At 34.6% G+C, this 13,642-nt stretch overlaps 1 protein-coding gene across 1 annotated transcript in view; it reads right to left on the minus strand.

The window, feature by feature from the left end:
* The window catches only part of COL8A1 (collagen, type VIII, alpha 1), a 131,459-nt gene that overhangs the window by 43,546 nt on the left and 74,271 nt on the right, over positions 1–13,642 (minus strand). Inside the window, exon 2 of the mRNA XM_012734314.1 lies at positions 6,073–6,191. The gene's annotated coding sequence lies outside the window, so the exon portion shown is untranslated. The remainder of the gene's footprint in view (positions 1–6,072; positions 6,192–13,642) is intronic.

Below are 13,642 nucleotides of genomic sequence, written 5' to 3' on the forward strand. Positions count from 1 at the left end.
CTGGTGAAGCCTCTCACCGCCCCTGAGCCTCTGGCCTGTACCCCAGTTCTGTATGCACAAATAAATAAATCTTTAAAAAAAAAAAAAATACAAGTTATAAACTTTGCTAGAATTTGAAATGCCTAAATTTTCCTAGGTAAACTTCCAGAAATTCCTGTGGTCTTTGGGGTATTTTTCCCTTTTTCCTGAGAAAATAGTTTTTCTGTTCCTTTATTTTCCCATCTTGAAAACTATTGGTATTGAATGGAATAATTGAGCAGGCCCTTTCAGTTATAATGGTCTGTGAAGTATACTTTAATGACTAAATGGCAGGAACAATTCTATTTGTTTTCTTTGTAGTGAAACATTAGTGTAGTTTTCATAGATGAAGTTATCAGGAATTTAAATGAGATAACTAAGTTAGTGCTGTATTTCACTTCTTAGGGTCACTAAGACCTGATCAAGCTCAAAGGTGTGATTTTAGGATACATTCCCACGTGGCATTTTACAGATTTCAGGGGCTAAGATTAAGACCAGTTTTAAGCCGAATCAAGTAGAATTTGGTCTTTGGTTACTTTGTTTTAAGGAGGAAAGTTAACTTTATAGGATGCTATGCTTTTCCCACTGGTGTGGTAATAACTTTGAGATTTAACAGTTTATAGCACAACTTTAATTTTTAGACTCATGTTTACAACTGAGGGCAACCTACTTTTTCAAGAAAATCTATAAACCCTAATCCAATGTTTACTTTCCGTGTCTAAAGAAGTTAATAGTCCACAGGTTGCTTTATTTCGAATCTAAGGGAAGGAAAGGTAGTAACACCTAGAGGTACAAACCTATAAAATGTATTGTTATTATTACTTATTAATTTTGTGATTGAGACCAGTATTTGCATTTTACATTCCTTAGGAAATTACTGCCTTCTTCATTTGCATTACATTTTGGGATTGATTGCAATAATTTTTCTAATTAACTGTTACAGAAAAAACATTTTTATTCTGGAATTTTTACAGAGAAGTATAAATAAGGATATAGAAATACCTAAAATACTATCAGTTTCTTATTGCTAGTATTTTCTTTTTATTTTATTCTAGGTAAGCATGAATATTAAGAAATTGGCAACATGTTACACTTGTACTTTGAGATTTTCTTTTAAATATTGCTTTGTACACTATTTGAACACAGCTCTCTGGTCTTACTGTTTACTATCTGCTCAGTGTCTAGAACAGTTCTTGGTTCATTGTATTTGACAGAAAAACACTTGTGGACTTGGAATGAATAAAAGGCATCAGCCCTAAATATTCTGAGACTGTCTGTTGTGACTTCAAATAGCGTTGAAGTAGCAGTAGTAATGGTGTGAGCTTAGGTTCTGCTCCCTATTGCTAAATTTCAAATCCTTCAATGAAGTAATCTAACTTTTAGGCTATGTTTTAGTCCACATAGAAAATGCCAGGTAGATTGACTTTCAGTTTTTTGGGTTCTTTTTTACTAAATAGGAAACCATTTTTTCCCCCCTGAATACATAGATTTTTCATAAACCACTTTAGGGATTATGTCTAAAATATCTAAAAGAGGCTCTCCCTGGTGGCGCAGCTGGTTAAAGCAAAGCATTAAGTAGCCAAAGCTACTTCCACATGAATTAGATCCCTGCCTGCTCCGGAGGTGACCACATGGTTCAGCAGACCTCTCCTGACCCGCCCACTGCTCCTCTCATCAGTGAACTTTGTCACTCTACCTGTTCTGCTCCCCACTCTATCTCTGGTGAATCCTCTCACTGCCCCTGCACCTCTGGACTGTACCCCAGTTCTGTATGCATAAATAAATAAATCTTAAAAAAAAAAAGAACTGTTAGCAGAAAGTATACTATATTTTATGACAAATTTATATATACTTATTATTTTTATTACCTAATTACCTATTGTGTATTACTTAACATATCACTCACTTCGATTGTTAATGGGGACATATTGTAAAATAAGATGTAAGAGCATATTTTAAAATTTCAGAGTTGTAATTATGATTTCTACTTCTTATGGTACTTTCACTTTTAACCTTCAAGCATTTAGCAAGTATAAAATGAGCCCTGGTAATGAGTCAGAAACTTGAGGTATTAACTAATAAAGTCTGACTTTTCTCCTACATGTGGAAAGATAGGTGAGAATGACCCAATTCTTGCTTCTAATATGTTTCTCTGTTTGACAGAATCTTTGGGAACTTGTCTCAGCTACATCAAGATAGGTGCTTAAATGAATTTAATACTGTAAAATCTGTGCTGTGGGTTTTGAAGATTGGAATCCCCTAATCTAGCGCTCTTCAAGAGAAACTACGTGAATCAGGTAGGTGACCTTTGATTTCCTAGTGGCTACATAAACACGTTAAAAGATACAGGTCAGATTAATTTTAATCAAATATTTTATTTAACTTGTTATCCAAAATATCATTTTAATGTTTGTAAATGTAAAAAGTATCAGTGAAGGCTCTCCCTGGTGGTGCAACAGGTTAAAGCACTGCATGATGAAGCCACGGCAGCATGAGTTCTAACCCTTGCCATGGAGCTGACCCACATGGTGCGGCAGACCTCTTCTGACCTGCCCACTACTACTCTAGAAGTGTACTTTGTCAATCTGCCTGTATGGTTTCCCACTCTGTCTCTGGTGAATCCTCTCACCCACCAGACCTCTGGCCTGTACCCCAGTTCTGTAAGCATAAATAAATAAATCTTAAAAAGAAAGTATCAGTGATATACTTGACATTATTTTCACTTACAGTCTTAGAAACTGGTGTGTAGTTTGCACCCACAGTACATCTCACTGGGTCTGGCTCAGGCTTACATGTGGCTCACATTTACTACGTTAGACAGTGCAGCTCTGGTATCCTTACTGAAAGCACCAGAGTGACAGTGTGATGAAGAGGAAAGGAGACTAAGATCAGCGTGAAGTCACAATATATGACTTTTCCTGGCTCTGACATTTAATATTGATGTATTTCTGAACAAATGATTTAGATTCCCTGGTTCTCAGATCCCTACTTTCTAATAATGGAGGTTGTTAATAACTGCTATACTCCTGACAGGAGGTTGTAGGGGAGATCAAATAAGATACAATATGTGAAAGTGTTCTGTTTTATCATAAGGTCCTATACACATGTAAGTCATTCTTACCCTTTTTATTGTAGACTTACTCTCATGACTCATCCAAGGCCACATTCTAAGTTGGTAGGAGAATTAAGGATAAAATCTGGAGCTTCTGACTTCCAACCATCTGCTTCAACTAAAGGCTGTTATACCAAGTTAGCTTAAAAAAAAAAAAATCCTCCCCAATTCTTTTTATTTAAAAAATAGAGGAAGGAAGAAAGTGGCAGTTAGGAGTAAATTCCATACTGATTAGTCAGGGTCTTCTTGGCCACTGTCATAATGTTCTGCAGTAAAATTAAATATACAGGGTATTTATGTACTTACATATCAGAATGACAACCATTAAGAATTGGTCTTTATTGCTGTCATATTATATAAAAACTCACATTCTTCAGAGTTTCAAACAACTTCTAAACTGAACTGTGGTTTCCCTATTCTATTTATCTCTAAAATATAGTACAACCACAAGAAAGCCCTTCCATAGTGGACTGGATTAATAAAACAGATATGGATCAATTCAGCAGGTTTTCCATGGATATTTTTGGTTACAGATGTAGCTCATTAATTCCCATATGTGAGACACTACCTTCCTAGTGTGAATGCAAGAGACACATTATTGCTGAACAGAAAATGAGAATGAAAATGAATACTAAGTACTCATTACTTAGTACTTACTGTGCATAAGGCACTTTAGCCATTTTAATAAGCAAAAGGAGTTTGTTTCTTTGTTAATTGTCTTTTTTGAAATATGTTGTTTAACCTGATGAAAATATGGTTTTTGCCTACTAAAATATCTATGATATATGATTCAGGAATTTATATTTTCACAAGGTAAGAAGGTAATCAGAAAGGAAATTTCAGATTACTCAAAAATAGTTTTAAAAGTTATATTCTTTATTTTGGGAAGGCACATAGAGGATTATCACAATATTTCTATTTTCAGAATTAAAATCTGCTCATGGTTTTCATATTTAGTTTTTTTGGTCACTTTCTCCTTTTATTTTCTTTTTAAGTGAATTTCTTCATAGAACTTAAGAACCACACAACTCATTTATTGTTTAAACTATGTGAAAATAAGGGTAAACTAAGTAAGTTCATTTGCAACGAGAAGACATATCACCAAAAAGTTTTTTACTGTTTTCAATCAAAAATTTTTGTTAAATATGACTCTCAACTGGTTGTTATTAGAGAAGTATCATGTATGAACTTTGGACCTGCCTGAACTGGTGATCATGTTGAATAAATGTTAACTTTTATTTTCATTTGCTCTATCACTGCTGTTGATCACTGAATGAAATGGTTTATTGAGTAATCTTTACATTTTATTGCTTTTTCACCCTAGTTTAAAAACAAAACTTAATTTTTTAAAAATACAGTAAAATATATTTTTGATATTTCCCCCATGACTTAATAGGCAGTTCTTCTCCTTTACCTTCTACTTTTTTAAAATGATTTATTTTAAGTTGCTATTGTAACTTTTTACTGGGTGAACCCACAATGCCCCTGGCAGCAAGATTTTGTTACAAGAAATCCAGAAACTGACCCTGTTGTTCGTTGCATCAATTACAAATTTTATCTGAATTGAGTTAAGAGCCTTACTCGGCCATTATAAATGTAACCCAAGTTATAAATGTAACCCAAACCCCTTTTTATCACTTTTTCCAAAAGAGTTGATCAGTTTGAATTCTATAATCTGTTTTCTAAATGAACATAAATTTTATTTAGCAATTTTGTGTTATAAATGTTTTATTTGATTAACATCTGACCTAATTGGAGTCTAGTCAAGAGAGTTGGTGGTACTCAAGTAAAAATGTGATACCTTAAGAAAATCATTAATGTATTTGCATTTCTTGGGAACTCCAAATGGATTCATTCTAGACAGGATGCAGTCATATGGCATTAACTATAGGATTACATGCTGTGCTATTTTTTATATGTATCCCTAGCAAAAAAACAAAGATCTGAGGAATCTTAACTATTCATTCTTTAAATTAGTAAATAAAATTAAATAGACCATATGAGGACATTATACTGTTATATATGTTAGGAAATAATTGAATTGTGTGTCCAAAAGTCACACTTAAGACCAGGCATTGGTAATAGCCTAGGATGGCTGTGGGTACTATGAGATAATGTCTGCTCGTCAGCGATGGATGTTTTATTTCTTCCCATCAGAGTTCAAAAGTTAATGATGTACTTTGTATTTTAATTTTGTTTCTACTTAGAGATCAACTGAGGAATAATTTTGGCAGGCTGTTATTTTTTTCCATTTTGGATATATTCAATATCATATGTGAATAAAACCATAGTTGTAGCATGGTCTGCTTCATACCATGATTGCTGTTAGGAACATTTAGTACATGTCACATCAGTCATCTGAAAGGAATCATTTCTTCATTACAACTTATAACTTAAACCTATAAAATATCAGCCAGAAAAATTGGCCCAATTAAGAGAAATTTGATAATGGTAGAAAAGCACATGTAGACATGACTGGGAGATGATAAGATTATTTTAATTTTCCCAATTGCACTGGAATTATTTATTCTACAAATCTCCAGATCTTTTATTACTTAAAACCCTCTGCTGAATCATGAAAAGAAGCTTAACTTAGCAATTTTCCTCTGCAGAATCTTAGCTGCTAGCATCTGGTGAACACTTGGATACCTAGTCAGGTCCTATGGAAATGATTATTTTAAAACTCTGTTCAACATGCCTGGACTTAAAAATCAGTTAGAATCACACTTTGCACATGTATTTTAGTGTGGGGGATTTAAAAAGCTGGCATTAGTAGCAGTGGTCTCAAGGCTTTTGCAGCAGTGGAGATGGAGATGAAAGATAGGACCTGCAGGCAGGCCAGATAGCCAAATATCTGCCAACTGCCCCTGTTTACAAGCTACTTCTGACTTCCTATTCTTGTGATGACTTGCCATTGCCGCCCCCCAGGTTCTCACACTTACATTTAGACTTGGCTGGCTTTTGGAATCAGGACACAGGTTCTTGCTTTTGCCTTACTGTGGCTCGCCAGGTACTGGTTTCTGTCCCTTCATCCGTTGTTACTCTATTTCCAGAACAGCTTCTGAAGTAGAAAAAGAGAGTCTCTTTTTATTCAGTTGGAAAAACAACAAGAAACTAAATTATTATCAAAGTGTATCATTTTGGGATCCTAGGAGAAAGGATACAATGGAAATCTTTGAATACACACTTCAATAAAAAATGGTATTATTTACCAAAATTCCAGTGCATCTTTAGGAGACAGTACAGATTTGTATATGCTGAGTATAAAAGAGAATAGTTTGTCTTTCTATTTGTAAATATTCAGTTATTTGTTTTTACAACATTATATGTGTGAATATATATATTTTAACCTAAATAAAAAATATATTGCATAACTTTAATACATGTTATGGTTATATTATATGTAGGTTCTCTTTAATTTAGTAACCACTAATAGAGATTTAAGATAATTTAAAAAGGAATTGGGCATCCACTATAGAGGGAGCAAATTTATGAAGAAGTAGTATCTCAGGGAGAAAACTAAAGTTATTAAGAAAAGCAAACTCTTTTTAGCAATACATTTCTCATCTAGTTTGTATATAGCCATAAGTGAGTTAGAAGTTATTCTGAATTATGTATCAAATTGGGTCTATTATGACTTTAATTTGGCAAGATTTTTAGTTTTCCATTTTAGCTTTTGATGCAATTTAACTAGTTGAATATTCTTCATAAATCATCTATAATTTAGACTTTAAACAGATTGTATAGGGCTGCTCCCCCCAACTGAATTTCAGAAATATAACCCTGTGTTTTGGATAACAGGTATTCCTTATTTTGTTTCGGTATATTTCACAGAGACTAATCAGGGAAATAATTTTTGTTTTTCAAAAAGATTTAAGCAGGACTGTCAACCATGTAGATAAATAAAAATATTTAAAAACCCAGGATCGTTGAAGAGGAAAGAAGTGTAGACTTGGATTTCCAGCTTTAAATTTCTACAATGTTTCATATATGTGATATATTTTAGAGTAGTGTCATTCAGTACTCAATTGTCTAGTATTTGCATTGTTGAACATGGTAGCCACAGATATATAGAACTATTGAGCATTTGAAATGTGGCTAATACTATTGGGAAACTGAATTTTCAGTTTTATTTTACTTTAATTAATGAATTTGAAATTAAATATCTACTTATGCCTATTCCAATCACATTGGAGAGTATAGTTTTAGAGTTTATCTGTATTGGTGTTTGATCCTGAATGCAAAAATGCATAAATGTCCTCCAGCTGCTGAACATCTATAAATTACTAGTGTTTCCACATCATAAGACCTAGGTTCTGACACATGGCCTCTCTGTGAAACCATTTCAATATGTGCTGTGGTCTCCTGGATGGCTGTAGTAGCATTCTGAACATTGACTTAACTGGTGATATTCAAAGATAAGTTTGGCTTGGCCTTTGGGGATTGGGGAACTCTTAGTCTCTAGAAAGTCATGAGATCTCAAATTATCTCTAGTAATAAAGTTCAGTGGTAAATGGACTCAAGGGCTCGACTTCTCTAGCCCATTCTTTGGGTTGTATGACTGGCAGGAAATAGACACTGAAAAAGAAGGAGCTTCTCCACAAACAAACCTCTGTGAAAAAGAACTTCTCTGTATTCAATAGAGGCAGGCTGATAAAATATCTTTTTGCCTGTCCCCAAATCATTCTTCAGTTAATATTCACAAATACTACTACATGCAAGGCACAGTGTTTATTGTTGAAGATAAAATAGTGGGGGGAAAAAAGGATGATACACATCCTGCTTTCATTGTTATTAACTGCATTAAATAATGATTCTTGTCCAAAGTCTTCTACTGAAATTATTTTTGACTATGAAAAAGGAGAAAGATGAACAAGATAAACAGAAAAGTTCAAGATCACTGTGAAGTATGTCATATAACTTACTCAATTTACTTTGCTCTGCACAGCATTCACAGTTCCACACCCAGATAGATGACAAAACCAGTTTTCAAAATAAAATACTGGAAACAGAGAAAATAACTAAGATCTCAGTTGCTATTTTTAGAATGTGAGATGAACATCATTTAGCATTTATTGTTTGCAGCATATGTTTAAATGTCCTTTCCTCTCAATGAAGCATGAGAATGCCCTTTATTATAATTACTAATTAAGTCTTTTTGTTGCTATTATGTGATGACACTTTTTCTTAACTTTGTCATTCAAGACATTGTAAAAGAGTGTTACAAAAACCAGTTATGAAATGAATCAAATTATTCAACATTCAAGCAAAATTTGAAGATCTGAAAGGAACTATTAACCATACAAGTCATATATAATTTACTGTATTTCAGTTCATTTTGGAAAAATGAGCCAGAAATGTGGTAAAGCACTAAGCAAGAACTGCTTAATCAGATTTCCATTTTTTTTCTTTCACACAGCAACTGCATAATTAAATATATGGTTCAGCCTGAATTTGTAGGTGAATTTTCAAATGTGTCACTGATAAAAATTTAAGGATTTAAAGTACTAAGAATTAAGTTAAATGGGGCTCTCCCTGGTGGCACAACAGATTAAAACACAGCACCATGAAGCTCTCGAAGCCACTGCAGCAGGAGTTCAATCTCTGGCCAGGGAGATGACCCACATGGCATGGCAGACCTTTCCTGACCCGCCCACTGTCCCCTCAGCAGTATATTTGTCATTTAGCCTGTTCTGCTCCCCACTCTTGTCTCTGGTGAATCCTCTCACCCCCCACCTCTGGCCTGTACCCAGTTCTTATATTATAAATAAATAAATCTTTGAAAAAAGGAATTAAGTTAAATTAATATAATCACAACATGAAAGTACCTGAAGACCATAAAGTAATTTTTCCAACTATATTAATTAATAAAGTACCTGAAGACCATAAAGTAATTTTTTCAACTATATTAATTAATAATGTTCTTGATTTTATACATATACACTTTGAAAATAACTTAAAAATCAATTACAAAGCAATGAAAATTTACATAATTAAAAATACATGCATATAAAACATTACAAACAAAATTAATGTAAAAGATAAAGGGAGTTTGCTTTATTCTTTAAAAAACTTTATACTTGGCGTGGCAGACCTCTCCTGACCCGCCCTCTGCTCCCCTCAGCAGTGTACTTTGTTGATCTGCCTATTCTGTTCCCCACTCTGTCTCTGGTGAAGCCTCTCGCCGCCCCTGAGCCTCTGACCTGTACCCCACTTCTGTATGTGCAAATAAATAAATCTTTAAAAAAAAAAAAGCTTTATACTCTATGCAGCTTTAAAACATGGCCACAAATTTTTGACCCTTCTCTGTCTTCCTGTTTGCTTGATCTGGGAGGGCTTGTTACTGCTTTGACTAATGTGGCATAGTAGAACTGACACTGACTTCTGAGTCTGGGTCATAAAAGGCCAAGGGCCTGCTGCCTTGTTTCTAGAATATGGTCTTTAGTGTCTTCAGGTTAAGAAGTATGACTACCCTGAGGCTATCCCGCTGGAGCAGCCACATGTAGGTGCTCCAGTTGACAATGTCAGTAGAGCTCAATCCTTTTTCAGTCTCTTCTAGGTCACTGAACATGTGGGTCAAGTCAGGAGGGCCTTTCTACTATTGCTGCACTCTCCACATAGCAGGTGGGGTCAACTTTGAAAACAGTAGAACAGATTGTGCCGCTGTTCTGCTTAACACCTCCATGTCTCCATGTTTTTTAGTTCTTCAAAGTTTAGAACAGACCTAACCTTTTGTCTTCTATGCCTTATACTTTGCCTGTAGCCCATTCTTGCTCCCACGCTCCCTAGTGTTTTTCTTCTCCATTTACACTGACCTTCTCTTAGGAAAACAGTGAGCTGGTATCCATTATCCAGAACTTTGCTTTCTCATGCAGGAGGCAGTCTTCCCAGAAACACTGTGGGGTAGAGCCCTTCACCATTAAAATCTCAATTGAATAATGCTTCCTCAGAGACTGTTTCCTTGATCATCCAGAATCAACCCCTCATTTTCAGGTATCTCTATCTAGTTCTTTTAACTCCATTGTAGCAATTATATCTTCCTTACTTACACATTTTTATTCGTTTGTAGTCTGACTCAACATAAATCCTTCCTCTCCCCAGCCCGTCCTTGAGGGGTTCTTCTTTGTTTTGTTTATTGTAATATCCCTGGTAACCAGAACTAGTCCTGATACATGGTAGGTGTTTTATAAATATTTGCTGGATGTTTTGCAAATACTTTTTGTTTTTCTGAATCATAAAACTTAACGGTGCAAAAGAAATAAGCTTTGACATCATTAAAAAAAACCCAGAAATTACAAATTATATGGACATTTTAAAAAGCTTTTATGGTCCTGATGGATTCTAGTTGAGTATATTGCTTCAATTTTGAAGAAAGGAAACCACAAACAAAATCACAATAGCATAAAATTATTTTAGGAGTGTGATGAGAATTCCCCTGTCAAATCAGCTATTTTAAAAATGTGACCACCACTCAACAGGCCTCTCACATTGAAATGAAAAATATGTACCTCCACCAGTATTTTAATTGCTGCTAAGCAATTTACATATTGGATGAAGAATAAATCTTAGCAAAAAATCTTTCTTCCTCACAGACAGTGTTGAAATGCAGGGTTTTATCCCTTGAGGCATTTTTAACAGAAGGACTATAGAATAAGGAGATATCTTCATTGCCTCATTGGGTGATGGAAGTTATAAAGTTATTGCTTTTGGTTTCATTTACAAATGACAGGAATCAGAGGTTGAGCCTCAATGGCTAACTAAATTCACAAGATTCTACAGTAATAAGATCTATTTGTATAAAACCTGTAAGAAAATTCTCAATTACTATTTAGAGAAATGCCATACCATTTCAGAAATTATATAATATTCGTATACTCAGTTTGATTTATGTCGCCACAAGTTTGAAATTTTTCCACAAAGTAGGTTGGTTGCATTTGATTTTTGAAGGGATAGAAAAGATATCACCATCAAACATTTTTTTTCGTGTGTGTGGGGACAGTTGCCTTGCTAATTGTATTGTCTATGCAGTCTCATGTAATCTTTCTAAGTGGGCAACAAATGAGTAAAGGCAATGAGAAGACAGACTGTTCTTTCACACAACACTGAATTGGTGAATTAGGAATCAGCAAAACAAAGGAATTTCCTCTATTCCTATCTCATTGACATTTTCTCTCCTGTAGTCTGAAAATTTTCAAGGGACACTATATTTTACTTTCCTGATTTATAGCGGTTGTCTGGAGCATGATGCATACACATTGATCAGTCATGCTATTGAATTAGGCCCAGATTTCCAGAGAAACTGTGTGTTTGAGTTGTTTAGCAATGCCAAGACTTAGCCAGTTGAGTGATGTACCCTAAAGTTCCTGGAAACTATTCTTATCTTCCAGTGGAGTAGTAAAATTGTTTTGGTTTTTGCTGCCTAAAACTGGAGAACTGGAGGAAGGGATTGGGAGGGTCCATTTCCTATTCTCCACCCATCCTAATGAATCCTTCAACTGATATTTATAAAAATTTAAGGGTGTACAGTGTCAGATAAAATTCTAGGATTGTGAATACCATTTCTATGGAAACAATCAATTCTAAATTAACAACTTAATCCTGATAAGTTAGAAAAAGGAAACAAATCTATGGTTCTACTCAGTCCCACTGAAAGTTAGACTTGATATATGGCTTTCTTTTTAGAACATTATGACTAGAAAAACATTAATTTTCCTTTATTTGTAAAACCTGTGTTATAATTTCATGATGATATTCAATGATTACGAGATTCAAAATGGCCAAGTCTAATGAAGAAAGGACCAAGTAGATCTAAACATATAAAGTACTTCTGAAATATTTGGTTTTTGTTAGTTTGGATAAGGAAGGTGAGAGTGGGAAATTAAACATGTCAACATACTTGTTTAAGAAATGATGACTCAAACAGAGAAGAATAGACGCTTCGCTTGTTGGAATATAACATTAAGCTCCTGGGCCCTCCCTGATGGCAAAACTGGTTAAAGCACAGCACTACTAAGCTATCTGCTGCCACCGCAGCATGAAGTTCAATCCCCTGCCAGAGGTCCCAAATGACGCAGCGGACTTCTCCTGTCCTGCCTACTGCTTTCCTTAGCAGTGAATTTCAGTCAGTCTGCCTGTACTGCTCCCCATGCTGTATCTGGGGAATCCTCTCACCACTCCTACATCTCTGTCCTATTTAGGCATAAATAAATAAATAAATAAATAAATAAATCTTTAACAAAAATAAAATTAAGCTGCCATAATACAACTTAAATGATATTTGACAAGCAATGGGTTAATGAGATTTTCATTCCAGATGCATGGAATTTTGCAACAGATAGAAATATATCAAATCTTTCCCAGAAGTCTCTCATCCGTTATGAGAAAATGTAGAAAGTGAAATTATAGCCATTTTCAAATGAAACCATTGGGTGAACCTTAAGATAGGGCAAACTATTGAGAATATAATGCTGGTTTAACTTGTCACATATACACACATTTTGAAGATAGAGTCTATATTTCTCTCTTCTAAATAACAGAGCTCATAAAAAAGGTATAGGTTATATCATTGTTAACTTTGGATGGTAAATATTCAAGAAGATTCTACTTTGAAAGTTCTTTTCAATTATTTAGAAATTTAGCATTAAAGAGCAATGTTAAAATCGAACCAACAAGCAAAAATAAATGAATTCCTTTGGGCTGATTATATTATGACATCCTTGCTTTCGACCACCTTGTCATTTGTATTATTTCTTTGTAGTCAGTTGTCTTACGGAATAAGTTTGATCTAGACCATTGTTAGTAAGAAGCAGGAAGGAGGCAAAAAATGTGCTTTATGTGTCTGCTGCATAATCAAGGTTCTGACAGTTCAGAAACTCCACAGGAAGAGCAGGATTAGAACCAGACTCTTTGGGACACTTTTGGTGGGAGCGTATTGACCTCAATCTAGATGACAATGGATGAAAGGTGTGAAAAACACATTGTTACCCCCATAACAATCAAATTACGTTGTTTATAATCCAAGGTCATATTTAATTTCCAGAGAGTGTTCTTTCAAAACACACACAGACACACAAACACTACCCAAAATGAAGCCATAGCTGCAGTAGCAATTGTTATTACTTATTGAGGGTAGGAGCCTCTTATGGAGGTAGGCTTTGCGCTTAAGTAAACATTTACATTATTTAATCTCAACCAAGACCTCACAATGAAGCAATCTTATATTTAAGAATGTTAATAAAATTATTAATTCATCACACACACACACACATTTTGAAGATTGAGTGTTTAATCTGCTCTCCTTTCTTTCCCCACCACATAGTGAGTGGCTCATAATTGGTGTCTAGAATATATTTGTTGCATTAAATGAAGCATCATTTCCTGTGTTTTTCCTAGAGGAAGGGTTTTCAGCAATAATTTTGTCTTGTGGAGATGTGTCTTTAATGATTCTTGGGGGTGAATGGGCACTGGACATTTTTAATCTGAGAAACAAGAATGACTGATCTTTATCTTCGT

This window comes from Condylura cristata, unplaced genomic scaffold (assembly GCF_000260355.1).
Source record: "Condylura cristata isolate star-nosed mole 26May11 unplaced genomic scaffold, ConCri1.0 scaffold00003, whole genome shotgun sequence".
Lineage (NCBI taxonomy): Eukaryota > Metazoa > Chordata > Mammalia > Eulipotyphla > Talpidae > Condylura > Condylura cristata.